This window comes from Adiantum capillus-veneris, chromosome 6 (genome assembly GCF_014529385.1).
Source record: "Adiantum capillus-veneris isolate H3 chromosome 6, ASM1452938v2, whole genome shotgun sequence".
Lineage (NCBI taxonomy): Eukaryota > Viridiplantae > Streptophyta > Polypodiopsida > Polypodiales > Pteridaceae > Adiantum > Adiantum capillus-veneris.
Window position 1 is genome coordinate 53,955,526 of NC_140936.1, and position 19,365 is coordinate 53,974,890.

The 19,365-nt window shown below is 43.9% G+C and overlaps 1 pseudogene across 1 annotated transcript in view; it reads right to left on the reverse strand.

Annotated features, from left to right (window-relative positions):
• LOC147455520 (phosphatidylinositol 4-kinase gamma 6 pseudogene) overlaps positions 1 to 18,303 on the reverse strand; it is a 28,545-nt pseudogene extending 10,242 nt beyond the window's left edge. Inside the window, exons 1-2 of the transcript XR_015188379.1 lie at positions 17,439 to 18,303; positions 17,014 to 17,363 (exon numbers count right to left, since the gene is read on the reverse strand). The product of XR_015188379.1 is annotated as a phosphatidylinositol 4-kinase gamma 6 pseudogene (transcript). The remainder of the gene's footprint in view (positions 1 to 17,013; positions 17,364 to 17,438) is intronic.
• Between the last annotated feature and the right edge of the window lie 1,062 nt (positions 18,304 to 19,365).

Here is a 19,365-nt window from a genome sequence, read left to right on the forward strand (position 1 = left end):
GTTTTCCTGACCCTCCCCCTTCGCCATCTACGCCAAGAATTGCACCAAATCCCATGGAGGCTTTGGTTAAGTTGATGATGGACATGGTGGCACAGCAAGAGGCGACTCGCATTGCCGCGGAGCGTGACCGCCAAGACAGACAGGATCGGGATTGCACCAAATCCCATGGAGGCTTTGGTTAAGTTGATGATGGACATGGTGGCACAGCAAGAGGCGACTCGCATTGCCGCGGAGCGTGACCGCCAAGACAGACAGGATCGGGATTGCTTGGCGGCCAAGAAACGGAAAGAAAAAAAAGCGGCAAGAAAGGCCGACTTGAAGCAAGCTCGCTTGGCGGCCAAACAAAGAAAGGCTACTATTGAGTGTGAGCTTGGGCAAGCGCGCTTGGCGGCCAACGCAAGAAAGAAAGCGGTCGAAGAAAGAAAGGCTACTATGGAGCATAAGCATGAAGCCCGAGCGGCCTTGGAGTTAGAGCGTGAGGCCTAGAGAGAACAACGCATGAACAACTTGGTACTACATGTCCTAACCTTGCAACCCGAACTGGCCAAAGATGTTGGTGGTTCATCAAGTGGCGGAAGCCGCGATTTGGACTCCAACAACCCCGTCACCGAGAAGCTGACGTTCAGTAAGTATGATGGTAAGATGGATACTAGTGTTATTCATTCTTGATTGCATCAATTTAATGCGTATTTTGCGACAACTAAGAAGACAAGGAATAGCAAGGTTTTGACGGCAGCTATGTACCTTGCCGGTGATGCCATCAATTGGTACCACGCATGGCAAGAGGCACAGCTAGCCGCGCACCTAGAGGAAGCCGACTGAGAAGCGCCCCTTTCCTTCAATTGGGCCGACTTCCAAGACAAGCTCAAGGCGCGGTTTATGCCTCCTCAGTACCTAGCACGATTGAAAGAAGATTGGTGCAATCTCAAGCAAAATGGTATGCCAGTCATGTCTTTTTCTAACCGCGTTTTGCAGCTCGGCACTCAATTACGCAAATCGCATGATGAGCACAAAGAGGCTTTTCTTTTTGGGTTGGACGAATATATCAAGTTTAATGTAGAAGTCTTTGACCCCGCAGATCTCAACAAGGCGGTAGCGATTGCTCTCTCCCAAGAGATGAAGCACAACAAGAGCAAGCCTAGGCCCTAAGGAGAACAAATCGTCGCAAAGTGCATCCCAGACTTCTCCAGAACCTTCAGAATGGCAAGAACGGTAAGAATGGTAAGAACGGTAACTCTTCTAACCAATCTTCCTGAACTTCTTTGGAAAAGAATTCTCAATATGAATCTAAGGGTAAAGCTAAAACACCTGCTAAACCTAAGCTCACACCTGATGAAAAATTCGCAAAAGGAATTGTAGGAGGTTACATAACGGCAGAAGAACAAGTTATTTATGCTAAGGAAGGTCGTTGTTATCAATGTCACGTCAAGGGTCACATTAAAGCGGTTTGTCCTAAGACAGCCCCACCTAAGGAACCTAAGGCACCAGCAGCAACCACAAGCACTTTAATGAACCACACTGAATCTTCTCATGTCTCTGAAGCACACATTGATAAGTCTCTCATGAAGTAATATGGTCGTGTAAAGGGTCAGCGTTTTGTCATATTGTTTGATCCAGGCAGTATGCATGATGTGATTGGTGTCTCTCTTGTAGAGAGATCCGCCTAGAAGCTAGTCAGACATCTCCTCTCGAAGTGGCTGGCTTCGCTCCTGGTATGAACACTCTCATTGCGCAAGAGTGCCTTGATGTGTTGTTTACAGTTCAACAAGCTGCTTTCCGTAGGAAATTTCTTGTCTCCTCTCTCTCAGGATGTGATATGATTTTGGGCATTAGATGGTTTCATGAGCATAACCCTCTCATTGATTGGGAGGCCAATACTCTCACATTGAATGCCAAGAGCGACTCTCCTATGATCATTCGTGCTGGGGAGGGTCTGCATTCTTTGCCTCTCATCTCTCATATGCAGGTAAAGCGTGAATTACAACGAGGAGCACAAGCAGCATTCATATATGCCTCTCCAGTTACCCAGAACATTTAGGCTCCAAACAAGTATTCAACTTTGTTTACCAAGTTTAAGCATCTCTTTTTGCAGGATGATCTTCCACCCTGTCTCCCACCCAAGCGGTCGGAGGACCATCGCATCGAGCTTATGGAGGGGGCACAGCCAATCAGTAAGGCTCCCTACCGTTTGAACAAGACATAGGAAGAAGAGTAGCAACAATTCACAGAGTTGGTGGCTAGAGGATTCATACGTCCTAGTGTAAGTCCTTTTTCTACTCCTATTTTGTTTGTCCGCAAGAACGATGGTTCGTCTCGTTTGTATGTTGATTACAAACCATTGAACAAGATGACCGTCAAGAACAAGTTTTCGATGCCTTGCATTGAGTATATCCTTGATAGGCTCAATGGGGCAAAGGTCTTCGGCAAGGTCGATCTCAAGAGTGGATACCATCAGGTACGGGTATTCACAGGCTACATCTTCAAAACCGCTTTTTGAGAGTATGTGGTTATGCCTTTTGGATTGACAGGTGCCGTGGGTACATTTAACCGTCTCATGGTAGGCCGATTTGACGATATGGTTGGTAAATGTGTGTTCATCTTTCTTGATGATATTTTCATTTTTTCCGCATCGTGGGAACAACATGAAAGGGATGTCGAAAAGGTATTGACCCATTTGGATGAGTGTCAGATGTACATTGCAGCTAAGAAGTCTGAATTTTTTCTTACTGAAGTTACTTATGTGGGTTATATCATTTCTGCAGAAAGCGTCAAGCTAGACTCCGCAAAGGTGGAACAGGTACGTAATTGGGATTTGCCCAAAACTGCATATTATGTGCATTCTTCTCTTGGTTTATGTCAAGCATATAGTTCGCACATAAAGAATTTTGCACGCATTGCCGCACCTATGACTGATGTTTTGAAAGGGGTAAAGACTCGCCATCAGCGCGTAGTCTTGCCCGAGGCAGCCATTGAGGCTTTCGCAGCTCTCAAGGTTACGGTAACAGAAGCACCGTGTCTTATTCTTGCCTCTTGGGATGACCCCTTTGAGGTATCAACGGATGCGAACAATGTTGCCATAGGCGCTGTGCTTCAGCAACATGGTCGTCCCGTAGCTTTTCTTAGTCGGAAGCTCAATAGTGCAGAAAAGAACTATTCAGTTTAAATAAAGAACTTTTGTCTGTCATTCACTCTCTTGAGCATTGGAAGCATTTTCTTTATGGTAGAGAGTTTACAGTTTGCACAGATCACCAAGCCATCAAGTGGCTCCAGTCTATGCCTAGTGCACATTGGAGTGATCGCCAAGCACGTTGGTCACAATTTTTTGAGCAATTTGGAGGTTTGATTAAGTATGTGCCTGGAAGAGCTAACCCTGTTGCAGATGCGTTAAGTCGCAAAGGACAGAACTTGGCTCTTGAGTAAGGGTACACAGTTTCTCTTTAGGGGGTGCCTTTCGACAGCATGAAGAACCAGTATGCGGATTCCGAGTTTGGTAAGCAATGGTTGCAGGCTCTTGCAGACTTGCTTCCCAAGGGCCAAGCAACTATAGTGATGGTTTGTTGTATTTTCGTCAACGTCTATGTGTGTTGCCCTCACTCAGGCCAACCATATTGCATGATGCACATGACTCTCTCACAGGTGGGCACAGAGGAACGAACACCACTTTGGAAAAAATTGAAAGATTCTTTTTTTGCCTTAAAATGCGAAAAGATGTGTTTCATTATGTTTGTTATGTCGCACAGTGCATTACATGTCAAAAGGTAAAAGCTCCTCAGGGTAAGCATCAAGACCTCTTGCTTCCGCTGCCTATTCCCGATACACCTTTTCAAGATATCTCAATGGATTTTGTGACTAACCTGCCACCAAGTTTGCATTCAAGGAACACTCAATGTTTAACAATTGTTGATCGTTTCACTAAATTTTGCATGTTGATTCCTTGTAAAGCCACAGTCACGGCACAAGATGTAGCACGGTTGTTCATTAAGCATTGATACCGTTTTGCCAAAATCGATTGTTTCAGATAGGATGTTAAGTTCAATTTTTGGCGCGCACTCTTTGAAAATTTTGGCACTAAGTTGAATTTTTCATCGGCTTTTCATCCACAGTCAGATGGTCTGACAGAGATTTACAATCAGTTGGCTTTTGATGTTTTAAAGTCATATGTGCATGATCAACAGTCTCATTGGAAGCTCTATCTCCCATTGGTTCAGGCTATTTTAGGCTATTTTGAATGACTTTTTCCTCTGCCATTGGTCGAACTCCGTATGAGGCAGCTTTTGGCCGTCCGTTCTAGTCACTTTTGACTCGCTTGGTTAGTCAAATGCCTGATGCCAATGCCGAAAGTCAGTCATTGGATGAGATTTCTTAGAGTGTGAAGCTTCGGCTAAGCAAGGCTCAAGAATCTTATTCACGGCGGCAGGCTAATAAGCATCGTCAGGATGTTTCGATCAAGGAAGGGGATTGGGTGTATTTAAGAATCATGAAGCAACGTCTTAAGCAAGTTGGGAAGAAGTGTCCAAAGTTGTCTTTTCGGATGTATGGTCCATTTCCTATCATTAAAAAGATAAATGAGGTTTCAATGAAATTGCAATTGCTTAACTCGTGGTCAATGCACAACGTTTTCCATGTTTCTTGGTTGAAAGTGTTTCAGGGAACACCTCCAAAGGACATTTCGGAAGAAGAACCAGAGATCATCGATGAAGCTGAAGTCATGGAACCGGAGCAAGTGTTGTTGCATCGATTTCGCCATGGTTCAGAGAAGCAAGTACGACAATAATTTTTGAAGTTCAAGGATCGAGGTACCTATGAAGCAATGTGGGTGGATGAGGAGTTTTTCAAAGATTATCCCGAGATGTTGGCCACCTACAAGGAAGCCATGCAGATCGGTACCAGTACCCCACTTTAAAAAGAAGAGGATGTCACGTGATACATCCAACCCTATGCGTCCGTGAGCAAGCCACTTCATGACAAGGGTTCCGTCAGTCCAATCAATCTAGATTAGGAAGTGTTCTTGCACTTTTGTGAGTCTGTTCGCAGATCGTACATGCCCAGGCACTTAGAGTAGATGCATATCCTCTGGTTGCACACAGCATGATCATCAGCATTACCATCAGAATCCATCCGGGGCATTTTCCAGTGCGCAGAACCTATTTTGCCTATTTTTTATATTTTCCACTTATTCTTTTAAGTGACTTTTGTTGGAAACTAAGTAGGGCAAACTTACCAAGTAAATATATAAGGAAAACCTAGCGCTAGCTTTTCTGGCAGAGCAAGAAGTGCAACAGACAAAGCATTTGCAGCAGGCATCTCTCTCCCCATCTCAAGCAAGAACCTCCCTCACTTCAGCCTGGCGTTTCATCAAGGTAACTCCAGCGTTTTCAGCACATTAAGCCAGTGTTTTACAGCCCTTCAACCTAGCGGTTTTCAGCACTACAGCCAACGATAGAAAAGCAGCAGATCAACATTTCAAAGGCCAAAACCATCAGCGTTTTTGGAGCTCAACAAGGCCAGCAACTTCAGTGTTTTCAAGGCAGCAGAAGGGCGCTAATTTACAGCTGTAAGGCAGCGTTTTTCTACAGCAACAGGCAGCATTTTCTACAGCATCCAGTAGCGTTTTTTTTGTTCAGCCATAAACAGCGGCAACGCCATCATTCAGCAGTCACAGATTCAAGTCGTCGTCGTCGTCGTCATCACCGTCGTCTCCACCTTGCATCACAGTCTCACGAGTTTGCATCAGCATTTTGTACTAGTTTGTGCAATCAATAGCATAGGATTCTCTCACCATCGAGAAAGGGGTCTTCGGAGGAGGGTTTGACAACTTGTTGGTGTCGTATTCTTTTCTCACTATCTCTCAGACTCAGCACCCTCACGCACAGTGTCTATTCCCTTTGTTTGTGATCACTTGCACTCTCTCATTAAAGGAACGGAAGACTCTCCCTTCCATAAGTAAAAAAAGGAACCTTGAGCACGATTGGATCACTCATCTTGTGAAAGAACAACATTCATTTCCGCTGCACCTTACAAATGATGACGAGAACTACAACTGCGTGCCAATGTTCTTCCAAATAGCCCTCCAAAACAAACTCGTGAATCGCGGATCTCTGTCGGAGACTATTGTTCAGGCATGCGTGTAATCGAAATATTTGTGCAATGAACAGTGTCGCTAAATGGTCCTGCTTGACTGTTTTCTTCACTGGAATGAAGTGAGCTTGCTTGCTAAATTTGTCAATGACAGTCCAAATGCCATCGTGCCCACTCTGTGTCTTCGGGAGATCAAAGATGAAATCCATTGCAATACTTTCCCAGGGACGGGTGGGAATGGGTAAAGGCTGTAGTAATCCTTGTGCCTTATGCTTGTCAAACTTGACCTTTTGGCATACCAAACAACTACGAACAAAGTCATCCACATCCTTTTTGAGTCTCGGCCAAAAGAAATAACGCTCCACACCCTTCAAGGTGGTACCAATGCCACGGTGACCCATAAAAGGTGGACAATGACCTCAGTCAAAACCTTTTTCCTCAACGGCTGTGTAACGCACAACATTGTTTTCTTCATCAAGTAGCCATCCCGTATGGAATACCCTGGCACTATCTCCCCGTTCTGTATCCAAGTGAAAACATTGGAAAAATCTGGATCGGTGGCGTATTGATCAACCATATCTTGAAGCTTCTATAATGGATTGCGGAAGTAGCCAAGACTAGGGGCTTCCGAGACAATGCATTTGCCACTAAGTTTTTTTGTCCCTGAACATGGACAATCTAGAAGTGAAACTATGACAAGATGTTAGCCCACCGCATCTGCTTTTCCAATAGCTGCCTCTGTGACAAGTAGTGTAAACTCTGATAATCATTAAAGACCGTGAAATCCGCTCCGAGTAGGTAATGTCGCCACTAAGTAAGAGCATGGATCACTTCCAATAGCTCTTTCTCATAAATCCGTGCAGTCACCTCTGTCAATCCCCACGAGAAAGTGACTTCTTTCTTTTTGAGTCAAAATGTGCAAACAAGAAGCTACCTCTACAAACTTCCGAATGAACCGCCTGTAGTAAGAACACAAACCCAAGAAGCTTCCAACTTCATGAACATTCTTCAAGTCTGGCCAATCACAGATAGTCTCAATCTTGGCCGGGTCCATCTGCACTCCTACTGTTGAGACGATGTGTCCCAAAAAGTGTATCTCCGGCAAGAAAAACTCGCTTTTTTGGCATTGATAACTAATCTGTGAGATCACGCAATGCTTGAAAGACATGTAGCAGATGGTGTCAACGTTCTGCTTCATCCTTAGAGAAAACTATAATATCATCGAAGAAAGTGCCCACAAAAGATCGATGCTCTCGGAAAATCCTATCCATCATTCAGTTGAAAGTCGTTGGAGCATTGGTAAGTCTAAAAGGCATCACCAAAAATTCATATAAACCAAAGCTTGTCCGAAAAGCTGTCTTGTAGACATCTCCCGGAGCAATTCTGATCTGATGATAGCCGCTTTTCAAATCAATCCTACTGAAACAAGAGGATCCTTGTAGTCGGTCAAGAATATCATCAATCCTTGGAATCGAAAATTTGTTCTTGATAGTGATTTTATTGAGAGCTCTGTAGTCGATGCACATTCTCCAAAATCCGTCTTTCTTTAATACCAACAAAATCGAAGAGCAGTAGGTTGAAGTACTCAGCTGGATAAGACCTTTTCAAGGTCTTTCACTTGGTTCATGATTTCTTCATTCTGGGCTTGGCTAACATGGTAAGGTGGCCGGTTCGGTGGTGTGCTTCCAGGAATCAGATCAATAGTATGGTTCTCTAGACGAGATGGGGTAACTCGCTTAGCAAGCCTTCTAGAAACAATCACCATGTGTGGAGAAAATCTTGGCATTCTTTGTCTAGCTCAAAGATGTTCGTTCGATATTCATCATTCAACTCTTTCAAATAGATCGAGTAAAACAAAAAGACTGGATTTCATTAATTTTGGAATGGCCGAAGCCGATATAATAGGGACGGATTCGCCCTTCAATTTTACATCTTTAAAAAAAAATGCCATTCTCGTTTGTCAAAGTCGCTTTCTTGGCCCAATAGTCGGCCACGGCATTGTTCTTATGGTACCAAGGGATTCCTAGGAGGACGTCACACCCTTCCAAAGGCATGATGTAAAAGTCCTCGTGCCCTAAATACCCTTGACAATGGAAACGAAGTTTGCCAATGACAGGAAAAATGGCTACATCTTGTCCGGACGCCGCTAGAATTGCCTCAGCAATTGGCCCCATCCTGTCAGGCGTAATCTCGAGCCACGACGCCAATTCAAGTGAAATGAAGTTGACCTTGGCTCCTCCATCAAAAAAGATAAGGGAATCCTGATCTTTCACTTTGCCCCAAGCTCGGCAAAGTTCTGTACTTTCATCTATCTGGCCCTGTACTTTCAAGGTGACTGGACCATCCTCCAATACCTGTCGTATGAAGTGGTATCGCACATCAATGTGCTTTGTCCGTGCATGAAACATGGCATTCTTGGCCAAATAGACAGCACTTTGGCTATCACATCCCAAGACGGGAGTACTAGCAGACATACCAAGCTCTTTGACAAGTCTGCCCAACTATATGGCCTCTTTAGAAGCCTCAGTGGCTGAAATATATTCAGCCTCAGTAGTACTCAATGCCACAATTTTCTGCAGTCGTGAACACCAAGAGACAGCACCACCAGCAATAGCAAACACATAGCCACTAGTGGACTTCCTGGTATCCAAGTCACCTGCCATATCTACATCACAATAGCCCTGCAACTTCAAGTCACTTTTGCCGTAGCATATACACCTAGATTGTGTACCTGACAAGTATCTCAAAATGCATTTCACAGCTTCCCAATGTGCTTTGCCAGGATTGGACATGTATCTACTAACAACTCCCACCGCATGGGAAATGTCAGGACGAGTGGCAACCATAGCATACATAAGAGAACCACAAGCTGATGCATAAGGGATTCCCTTCATAGCATTCATTGCCACGTCATCCTTTGGGCAATCGGCTTTGCTAAGTTTTGTGTGTGGAGGTAAAGGTACTCCAAGTGACTTGGCTTCAGCCATGTTAAACCTGTCAAGTACTTTAGCAATGTACTATTCTTGAGATAAGAAGAGCAATTTCAGCTTTCTATCTCTCTTGATTCTCATGCCCAAGATGTGCTCAGCATCACCTAAATCCTTCATTGCAAAAGCTGAATTCAACTGACGTTTAAGAGCATCTATTGCTAAATTGGCTTTATCTGACAGAAAAATAATTCTAAATGAATTATTGGATTTATAAGTGAGGGTTTTCTCGCTTGGAACATCAAGGAAAAATAATTCTAAATGAATTATTGGAATTTTAAGTGAGGGTTTTTCTCACTGGAGACATTCGAGTACAGAGTATTCCTAGTGCGTCATTCAAAGTAATGACAATAGCACTGTGAACGAGAATATCTGTAAGGCCACCAGGAACGGATACTTCTGATGCGTCACATCGGATGGGTGACAGGGAGCATCGGGAAGAAGTATCCGACCATCCGAGAACAGACATCTCTGATGCATCATAGGATGGGTGACATAGAGCATCGTGAAGGGGATTGTACCGTAAGTTCGGTAGGAAAGGACTAGGTGATGGGTATTCCTCATGCGTCACAAGGTGGGTGACGGGTGCATCGGAAAGGGGATATCCATAGTCGAGAGGAAATCCGAACTGGAAAGAGGAATACGCGTAAAGACGCAAGCACAAGAATAAAGATGGGTTCTAGAAGCTTTTCTTAAAAAGCGGAAAATTTGAACGAGTTTTCCAGGAAGAGCAAATGCTTTCCGGCGAGGAATCTATGTTTGCATTGCATTCGTGCATGTGGTTGCATCCAGGGACGCCTGGGAAGTGCTATGAAAGCATTGATTTTAACTTATAAGGTTTTATTGAGTTTTTGGGCAGGTTCAGACCAATTTTAAAAATATACCAAAATAGGACGTCCACTTAATTAGTGGGCAGCCACTAAGAAAATAAAGCAACAAAACCAGCCAGTGAATTCTCTCTCCCTATTTCGGGTAGAACAGAAGAAAAGAAAAAAAAAAAAAAAAAAACAGGCGCGATCTCTCCGCGAGCAGCTATTCGTGCCGTGGTGAAGGAGCTATAAAAGCACCACATGCCCTCACCGAAGGGAGGTTGCCAGCGCCAGCAAGAGAAGACTCTGCCGCCAGAAGACGCGAGAGATCGCGAGACTACGAAGCACAGAAGTCGCTTTTCTCGCGCAAGAGTGACAGGTACCTATTGTGGATTCGCCATACGAATTGTTGTCGTGTGTTTGCGTGTGTGTTTGCAGGTACTTCATCGCGAAGGAGAAGCGAGAAGGCTTCGGCCTACGCTTGGGAATTCCGGAAACAAAATTCGGAAATTGTCTACGGAGTCTCAACTCCGAGTACAGACGGAAAAAGGATTGAGAGCTTGTCTCTCGGATTTTCCTTACGGGAAGGAACGACCATCGAGTCAGAGATTTAGAATGGAGGGGTTTTCTCCGGTTCTTGTGCTTGTAAAAAGATTCTCCCTAATAAAGAATTCTCTTTAAGGGGGAGGGACCAGCCCATCTTCTGGTCCCCAGTACTGTGTCGATCTTCTCACTCTCTCTCTCTCTCTCTCTCTCTCTCTCTCTCTCTATATCCTTTGGCTTCAATAATAAGAGATAAATTCTATTTATCTGAGTATATTTTATATTGTTATGCGCTCCCGTTTGTGGAAGCATCAATGGTAGACTTATGCTTCCCAGCAATCAACATATCATCTACATATAGCACAAGGATTATAGGACTTCCATCATTATCCTTCTTTGTATACAAACAATGGTTTGAATGGCTGCGTTTAAAGCCTTGAGACAGCATAAAAGTATCAAACTTTTTGTACCACTGACGTGATGACTGCCTCAAACCATACAGTGCCCTTCTTAGTTTGCATACAAGTTCCTTTCTATCAGGAACTACAAAACCCTCAGGTTGCTTCATGTAGATATCTTCATCAATGTCACCATGAAGAAAAGCTTTTTTTACATCCATTTGATTCAATTCTAAGTCAAGCACTGCAGCGAGAGCAAAAAGGACACGCAATGTCGTAAGCTTTACAACAAGAGAAAAGATCTCTTGAAAGTCAATCCCCTCTTTCTGTGCATACCCTTTGGCAACTAACCTTGCTTTATACTTGGGCTTTCCATCAATACATTTGACCTTGTAAACCCATTTGTTAGGAAGAGCCTTTCTTCCTTTAGGCAATGGCACAAGATCCCAAGTATTGTTTGCATGCAAAGATTTGATTTCCTCTTGCATCGCAAGCTCCCACTTACTGCTTAACTCACATGATTTTGCCTCTTTATATGTAAGAGGCTCACCTTCATCTGTCAACATAACATGATGCAAAGAGGGGTCAAAGCGCTGTATCAACCTTCTGACACGAGTAGACCTGCGTACCCAATGATCTACATTCTCAGGCACAGGTTCTAATCATTTTCAGCAATGACAGGTGGCTGTCCATCCTCATTTGGAGCATCTAAATCATGTCCTACCTCTTCTGGCTCAAGGTTAACCGGCTGATTATCAATTTCAGCTTGCGGTAATGCATCCTGAGGCTCTTTTTCAACATCAATAGGTGGCAAGAGAGGCTGAAATTTGACCGATTTCTTGTCAATTTCATAAGATGCAGCATTTTTCAGCAATTTAGCCTCATTGAACACTACATCTCGGCTGCGTACAACCCTCTTAAACTCAGGCAACCATATCCTGTAGCCCATTTCACCCTCTTCCCCATAACCTAGAAAGAGTACTTGGATGGACTTGGCATCTAGCTTTGTCCTCAAGTCATTACAAACATGGACAAAAGCCTCGCAACCAAACACTCTCAAATGATCATAAGAGGCAGGTTTGCCACACCAAACCTCCTCTAGAATGTCATTTTTCAGCGTACTGTTAGGAGAGCGATTGCATACATGAACTGCAGTTTTCAAAGCCTCTCCCCAAAACCCATGAGGGAGATTAGCCGTGGACAACATGCAACGCACTCTCTCACATAAAGTAAGGTTATACCTCTCAACCACACCATTAGAAGATGGATTATAAGGGGCTGTCAACTCCCTTTTAATCCCATATTCTTCGCAACAACGCTGAAATTCAGCAGACGTGTACTCCTCCCCATTGTCAGATTTCAGACATTTAAGCTTACTACCCTTTTGCGTGGTCACAAAAGCATGAAACCTCTTAAATGCATTAAATGTCTCTCTTATTCTTTAACAAATATGCCCAGCCTTACCTAGTGCAATCATCAATGAATGTAACAAAGTATGATGCACCACCAAAAGACTTAACAGGCATTGAACATACATTGGAGTGAATTAAATCAAGAGCATTAGCTTTGCGCGAGACACCAAAATAATAAGAAGACTTCTTTTGTTTACCATACAAACAGTCATTACAAAAATCTAACTTGGTGCCCTTTACATGAACCCTCTTCAAAGAGGAGAGCACATCAAGTCCCTTCTGGCTCATATGGCCAAGTCTTTTGTGCCACAACTCCAAATGAGAAGCAACTTCGGCCACTACAAGAAACTTGCTAGGCAAAGCTTTGCCATGTAAATAGTACAATGTACCACTCTTGCATCCCTTGACAATGAGCATTGATCCCTTAAGCAACTTCCATGAACCCCCAGTAAAAATGGTTGTATAACCCTGTGCATCCATCGGGCCAACAGACAATAGACTCTTCTTGATGCCTAGTACAACCATTGTTTAATGCCAAGCGCACAGTGCCCATTCCTTCAATGTCACAAGCATGGTTATCCCCAAGGTAACCCTTGCCATACTTGCTTGCATGATAAGAAGCAAAACACTCCACAGATAGAGTCACGTGAAATGAGGCACTTGAGTCTACTATCCAAGACTGTAAGGCCATCATTTGCACTTAGCAATGCATCAATGACATCTCTACATGAGATAAGCATGTCTTCTGCATTTGCTACAACAAAATCTGAGGGGCATGAAGCTGCAACCAAGATCTCCTCACTGTCGGATAACTCTGTGATAACCACACTAGAGGATACATTGACAGTCTCCGAATCCTTGGAGGAGGTACCTGCTGATTTTTCCCCTTTCTTGTCCTCTGTCTTCTTCTTCTCCTGTGATTCCTTCTTTCTTTCCTGCTCTTTCTTGAAATACCTGCAATCTGGCTTCTTATGGCCTTTTCTGCCACACTGATAACAAGTCACATCCTTATCCCTAGACTTGCTTTTGCTCCTGTTTTGAGTCTTGGTACCTGTATTTTGCTTCTAACTTCTGCCTCTCGCATTGTAAGCAAAACTGCCACCTTCCCCACCACTAGACTTGCGTCTAATTTCCTCATTTAAGATGGAGCCTCGCACTCCATCATATGTGAGGTTGGGGCTATTACTCAAAGAAACCACAAGCGTTTCCCAAGAGTCTGGCAAAGTCATCAACAAAAATATGGCTTCAACTTGTCATCAAAAGGTTGAAGCCCAATATCCTGTAGCTGACTCATAACACTGGTGAAAGCACTTAAGTGCTCAGAAGCCGACTTGGCTTCGTCAAGCATCATGTTCACCAGTTTGCGCATCAAATGCACCTGATTCATAGGGGTGGCATTCTCATAAGTGGCCTTCAACTTATGCCAAATTGCATGTGCAGTGTCCAAGCCCTTTATGTCCACCAGAATGTCATCGCCATTTTGATATAGGCCTTTGCCCTCTTGTTGAGCTTGGCCCAATCCTCATCCGGCATATCCTCAGGCTTTACAGCCAAAAGGGCGTCCTCACAATCCTTGAGGAACAAAATCCCCTACATCTTGTCCTGCCATAGGTCGAAACCTGTACCGTCAAATCGCTTGATTTCCATCAAGCTCTTGGCATCAAACGACGAGGAAGTGGAGGCCATTTGCACAGATAAAAATGCAGCAGAAAGTGTCTACACAAAATCTGAAAATTTCCAGTGATCACAATGTACCGCACGTTGCATACAATGTGCTGAAAATTTCAGCAATTAACAAATATCCCCAATGCGTACTTGCATAAACCCACAAAAGGCGTACATAAACCTCAATTTGTGTACATAAAAACAGTCCAATTCAGAATTTTTTGCAAATTTACTGTTTTGGCACATCAATTTGCATCAAATGGACCTGTTTTGAGTGGGAAAAGCAAGGGGCATTCACGGGAATCAATTTAGAACACCTGCATTTTTCTGTTTTGACTTGTAATTTTCTGGTTTTTACCTGTTTTGACCTAATTTCAGCCTGTTTTAGGCTGTTTTGGAAACCCTAATCACCCTAGGTGACACCGGAAGCAAGGGGCTTCGCGATGAAAGCGGAAATTTGACGCGAGAGAAGCCTTTTGCCTGCTGTCCAGCCACCTGTGCAAAGCTTCTGAAACCCTAATTTGGCTCTGTTACCAGTTGATGAGCGCGCGGCGGTGTGTGCAAGTGAAAGAGCACGCGAGGAAGTGCAGTGTGTGTGCGAAGAGGGGTAGCGAAAGCCAGCAGGAGAGGAGCGCTAGCAGAATGATGAGGGAGAGAGAGAGAGAGAGCTCACGTTTTTGGGGAAAACTCAATAAAATGAGTTTTGGGTTTTCCCACTTTTATTATAAGTGACCTTTAAAAAATGTGTCCAGGTTCATATTATGAACCTGGACAAAGTATAAAAATGTACAAAAAGGGGTTATTTAGGCCTTTAACCCAACAACAATCCTGCTTTCATCTTGCCTTTTCTACCCCTCTGCTGCTCTAGAACTCTCTGGCATGTCTTCAGTCTATCCTTGTTGTGCCTTTTTGGGGCACTTTGCGGAGATGTGTCCTTGTTCCCCGCAACCAAAACACTTCTCTTTGAGATAGCCCTTTCTCTAAGGGTTGGTCGGGGTCGTGCATCTTTCTTTTCCTGGGGATTCTTTTTTTTTTCTATTTTCATTGTTGGAGGTCTGTCTGGTCGAGTCAAGATTTCATCGGTGAGGTAAGTCAAATTCCCCGAATGTATCGAGAACCCCCGTTTATGACCCATTAGTTCTTGAATAGAGTCAAACTTTTGTTCAAGGCAGTGATCTCGGATCTCTGTAGGGAATCCGCAACAAAACTGCTCAATCTGTTCCTTAAAGATGACCTTCTTAAACAAAGAAATCGATAGAAAAGAATCCCAAAACCTCTCGCAATATGCGTCCAAAGAATCTCCCTTGGTCATCCAAAGATGGTTCGGAGCGGTTCTTACATCTCGTTCGTGTTCCCGGGTCAACCAAGAAGAAATAAAGAGCTGTTTGAATTTCAACCACTTGACTAGGGCTTCTTTCCTCAGAAGAAGAGTGGACCACCATGTTCGAGCATTTCTTTTTAGAAAAGATGTAGTCCTCCTGATCTTAAAGTGCTCTGAGTAATGCCCTCCAGAGAAGGCTATGTCAAAAACTGCTAGATAAAGTCCAAAAGCATCTCGAAATCCAGAAAAGGATTCAAATTTTATTGACTGTCCACCCTCTTTAAATTCCTTAGTCTTCTTGCTCTTATCTTCAAGAAATTCGTATTGGTTGGCTCTGTAGAAATGCTTCTTCGCATAAAACATGTGGTCGTCGTAGTCCAAACTGTCAAAGGATGACTCCTCCGTAGAGCTATCAAAATCTGGTCGGAATCTGAGTTTCTTTGCCTTTTTCTTGTTCTTTTCCGAAGCTTTGCTTTTTGCTTCGCTTCTTGCCCTCTCGTCAGCAAAACCCTCTTTACAATTGCAAATTTCTCACTGCAACTCCTTGGACTCGTTTTCCGTCCAAGACCTGAGAGGGGGTGTTTGAGTTTATTTTCCTGTCCGGTGGTAGCTCCGATATCTCCCAAGAGCTGTTTTGTGCATGTGCCCGGCCAGTGTGAGGTAGGTCTCTCATGGCTCCAGTTTTGGCTGCTAGGTTGAAGCAATCCCTTCGGAGATTGAGCTGTTGGATGCCTTTTCAGAGCTTTGTCACGGCAAAGCTACCTTAGTGAGGATGGCCTTACTCGTAGTCTTTTCGTAAGACACAAGAAGCTCCTTAATCCTCATTTATACGCTAGTTTTCAAAATGTGATGGACACCGATTCCCCAAGGAGTAAAAGTCTCCAAACGATATCAGAGGGTGGAGGCCTATCTAGTATCACGATCTTGAATCGGCTTACAATATTAAGCAAGGGCTTTGAGTTACGCGGAGCAGCCACTACTTGGGATTTGATTCGTGCCACTCAAACAGTGTTTGTCAAGGAGTGCAGCATCCTTGACAACTTCTTTGCGTTTTGGGAGGATCTTAGCTAGGGGGCCGTGTGCATAATAAGGTCGGGAAGATCTTAACTTCTAAATAAATGATGTTCAATTGAGTAAAAAATAATTTACTTCATTAAAAAAATCAACATTGAAGTCATTCACTCACACTAAGAAAGGCAAATACTTGAGTCCTAAACTCCAGGTTGTCCAAATGGCAATGTGTGCATGCACATTCACAACTACACAAATATTGGAGAGTCTAATAAGAATGAAGGAAATCTGAGTTAGGACAGTAGCAAGCCTCTAAGTTGTACAGAATCCATAGATAGATAAGAGACTTGTCCCAAAAACATTAAAAATCTCAATCAGCCAAATGTGAAAAGTGAATTTTCAAATGCCATGGACAAATCACCCATCAAATACTCACACATGGGCCTTTCAGAATCTTCAAGTCAATGCATTCATAGCTTCAAAGGACCTGATCAGTCAGCATGTTTCAAATGTCCAAAGAAAGGGGGCACTGAGTGCATGGTGCACGAACAAAAAACAATTCCTTCAGGAGTTGTGTTCGATCCAAGATATCACCACAAGTAGCATATCATGGTTGCAGCAGTCCTCTTAGAATGACTGGAGAAACCTTTGTCAAGTCCATAAAAATGACAGAACATTCCATGTAAACCATGCATCAAAACTTGATTGGTACCCATTCCAGAAAATGTGCATGATTCTAACATTATCAAAGGAGGCACACAGATACTATATTGATAAATTGGCAATTACCTTCATACATGACATTGTCAAGCTTCAAATATGAGAACCAAGCACTAATATGTTGCATGGACGTGCTTTTAGGCATGTGCATGCAGAACCAGCAGAACAATGCACGGGTATAGAGTCGAAGCTGTTCCTCTCCTCATGGACTGTGCCATCAAGAATCCCTTCACAACATTGTCAATATCACTGCTCTTTGTCATTGGCAACAATTCTGGATTGCAATGCTTTGATTCTGTAGTTCACACTGGCTCATTGTAACGATCCAGATCTAATACTTAGGCCAGCCAACCATAACCGAAATCCAGTAGTGACATCAGTGGACATCATACTCTGCTAAGACCTTGACATACAAATCCCTGATGCATCGAAAGTAAATCTCATTAAGCTTATAACGCAGCCCTCGCTTTTAAGTGCAGTACAAGAGTACTTACAGGCAATAGCGCTTCTCTTGAAGTAGAATGTCAAAGAACTGGAGTACAATTTACAGTCTCATTGGCAAGCTGAGCTTACAACATACACGCCTGCACTTTTCACATACCATATCAAACGCAGATCCACACAATGCGGCAGTTATTTCTGTGCACCTTTCCTTCAGATTCAAATTGACGAAGTCGATGAGCTCATGTCCTCTATTGACTTGATCATGCAATAACATCCATTATTTGGGCCATGCAGAAAAGCCCTAACCCTAGCTATGTGTAAGTGGAGCCCCAGCCCAACAAAATCGGTCCAAAGCCCAATACCTAGCTCAAAGCTGAGTTTTGTAAAATCCTGCAGGTTTTGATCCTTCACCCCAAAACAAGGCTCCAAGCTCCTGTTGCAGCACTAAAATTGAAGGGGCAAACACAAAAGGAGCATTCACCCTTCCATGGAAGAGCTCTGCAGCAGAAACCCCTAACTAATGGCTACTCCACTATGCAAAACCCCTGCAATTAAAACCCTACACTGGATTGACACGAAGCCAGAGACTAATTTCTGCTGCGGGTAGAGCTCACTGTTGCTGAGGCATGGTATGATGTGTTAGCGGCAGATGGGGACGATGAAAATGGGCGATTATGACGATATTGAGTAGTACATGCGAGCTCAATGGGAGAGGCTCGACTGCAAGAGCTCTCGGCGGTAATGGTGGTGATTTGGGTGCTCATGAAGAGCGCCTGCAAGCAACTTGCCCTGCTAGATCGGCCTCTTGATCGTCGGTATCTTCTGCATGCAGAGAGAGGGGAACTACAGTCTGGACTCTGGAGTTTGATGAGAGAGAGAGAGAGGGAGAGAGAGAGAGAGTCAGAGAGCGAATGACGGCATTTGGACCCTTTAGAGAGAGAATAAGATAGAGAGAGCGACAGATAGAGAGACTTCCATTTTAAGCCTGCATTCACCCACAATCCTTATAATTGCAGGTAAATTGTACAGTATGGAAGAGAGAGAAACACGTTAAAAATTAAAAGTCGAAAAAGAAGAGCTCCTTCCGCCACGTGTCTTCACGTTCATGAAAAGAAAGGAACTCAAACGGTTTTACCGAGATCTTTTAGGACAAGAGGCTACGCCTTATCCCACCACGTGGTGAGATTTTACATGCCCCCTTTGCTCGCCAAAGTTACCCTAAAGCATAAGCAATCCCAAAGATACCCCTAACACACTTCCCTCAAAGGGTCCGCACATGAGCCGGTGGGTTTTCAGATGCCTTATCCGGCCTTTTCGGACGTGGCCACCAGAGTGTTCTTGCGCACATGAAATAACGAGAAAAGCAAGTTTTCAATCATTGGCTGCTCACTGTCGACGCTAATAAGCAATGGCTGCCTGGCGTAGACGCCGCCCTGGAGGAGGTTGAGGCTTTAGATTCCTGCAGTACCTAGGTCCTCGGTGCACAGCAACACTTACGCGAGCTTGCTTCGTATCTGCAGCCTACTCTATCAACCCACACACACACAGAGAGAGAGAGAGAGAGAGAGCTATATCACTGCACAGCTAAGAACTGTATAATGGCAGCTCTTAGGGTCAAAAACTAATAGTGGATTTGGAGCAGAGGGAGTGGCTGTTGGAGATTGCATTTTTCGACAACCTGCACGGTGACATACGACAATGGACAAGCAATTCGAGTTTCAAGTTGCAATTATTCAAATGTTTTCAAAGGACAGTTCTCACACTAATGGTGACCAATGTTAAACTCGGGGATTACTGCACTTTGTAACAGCTACCCGCCATCGGCTTTACCTTTAAGCTCTCTTCAAGCCACGGCAACAGTCCAAACTATCTACTAATGCATGCACTATTCGGCTTAAAATTCTACAGTGTCGGAATTTGCAAACAATGAATACATTGCTTTGCATTCTATTGGATCACTGCAGAGCTGGAAAGCCA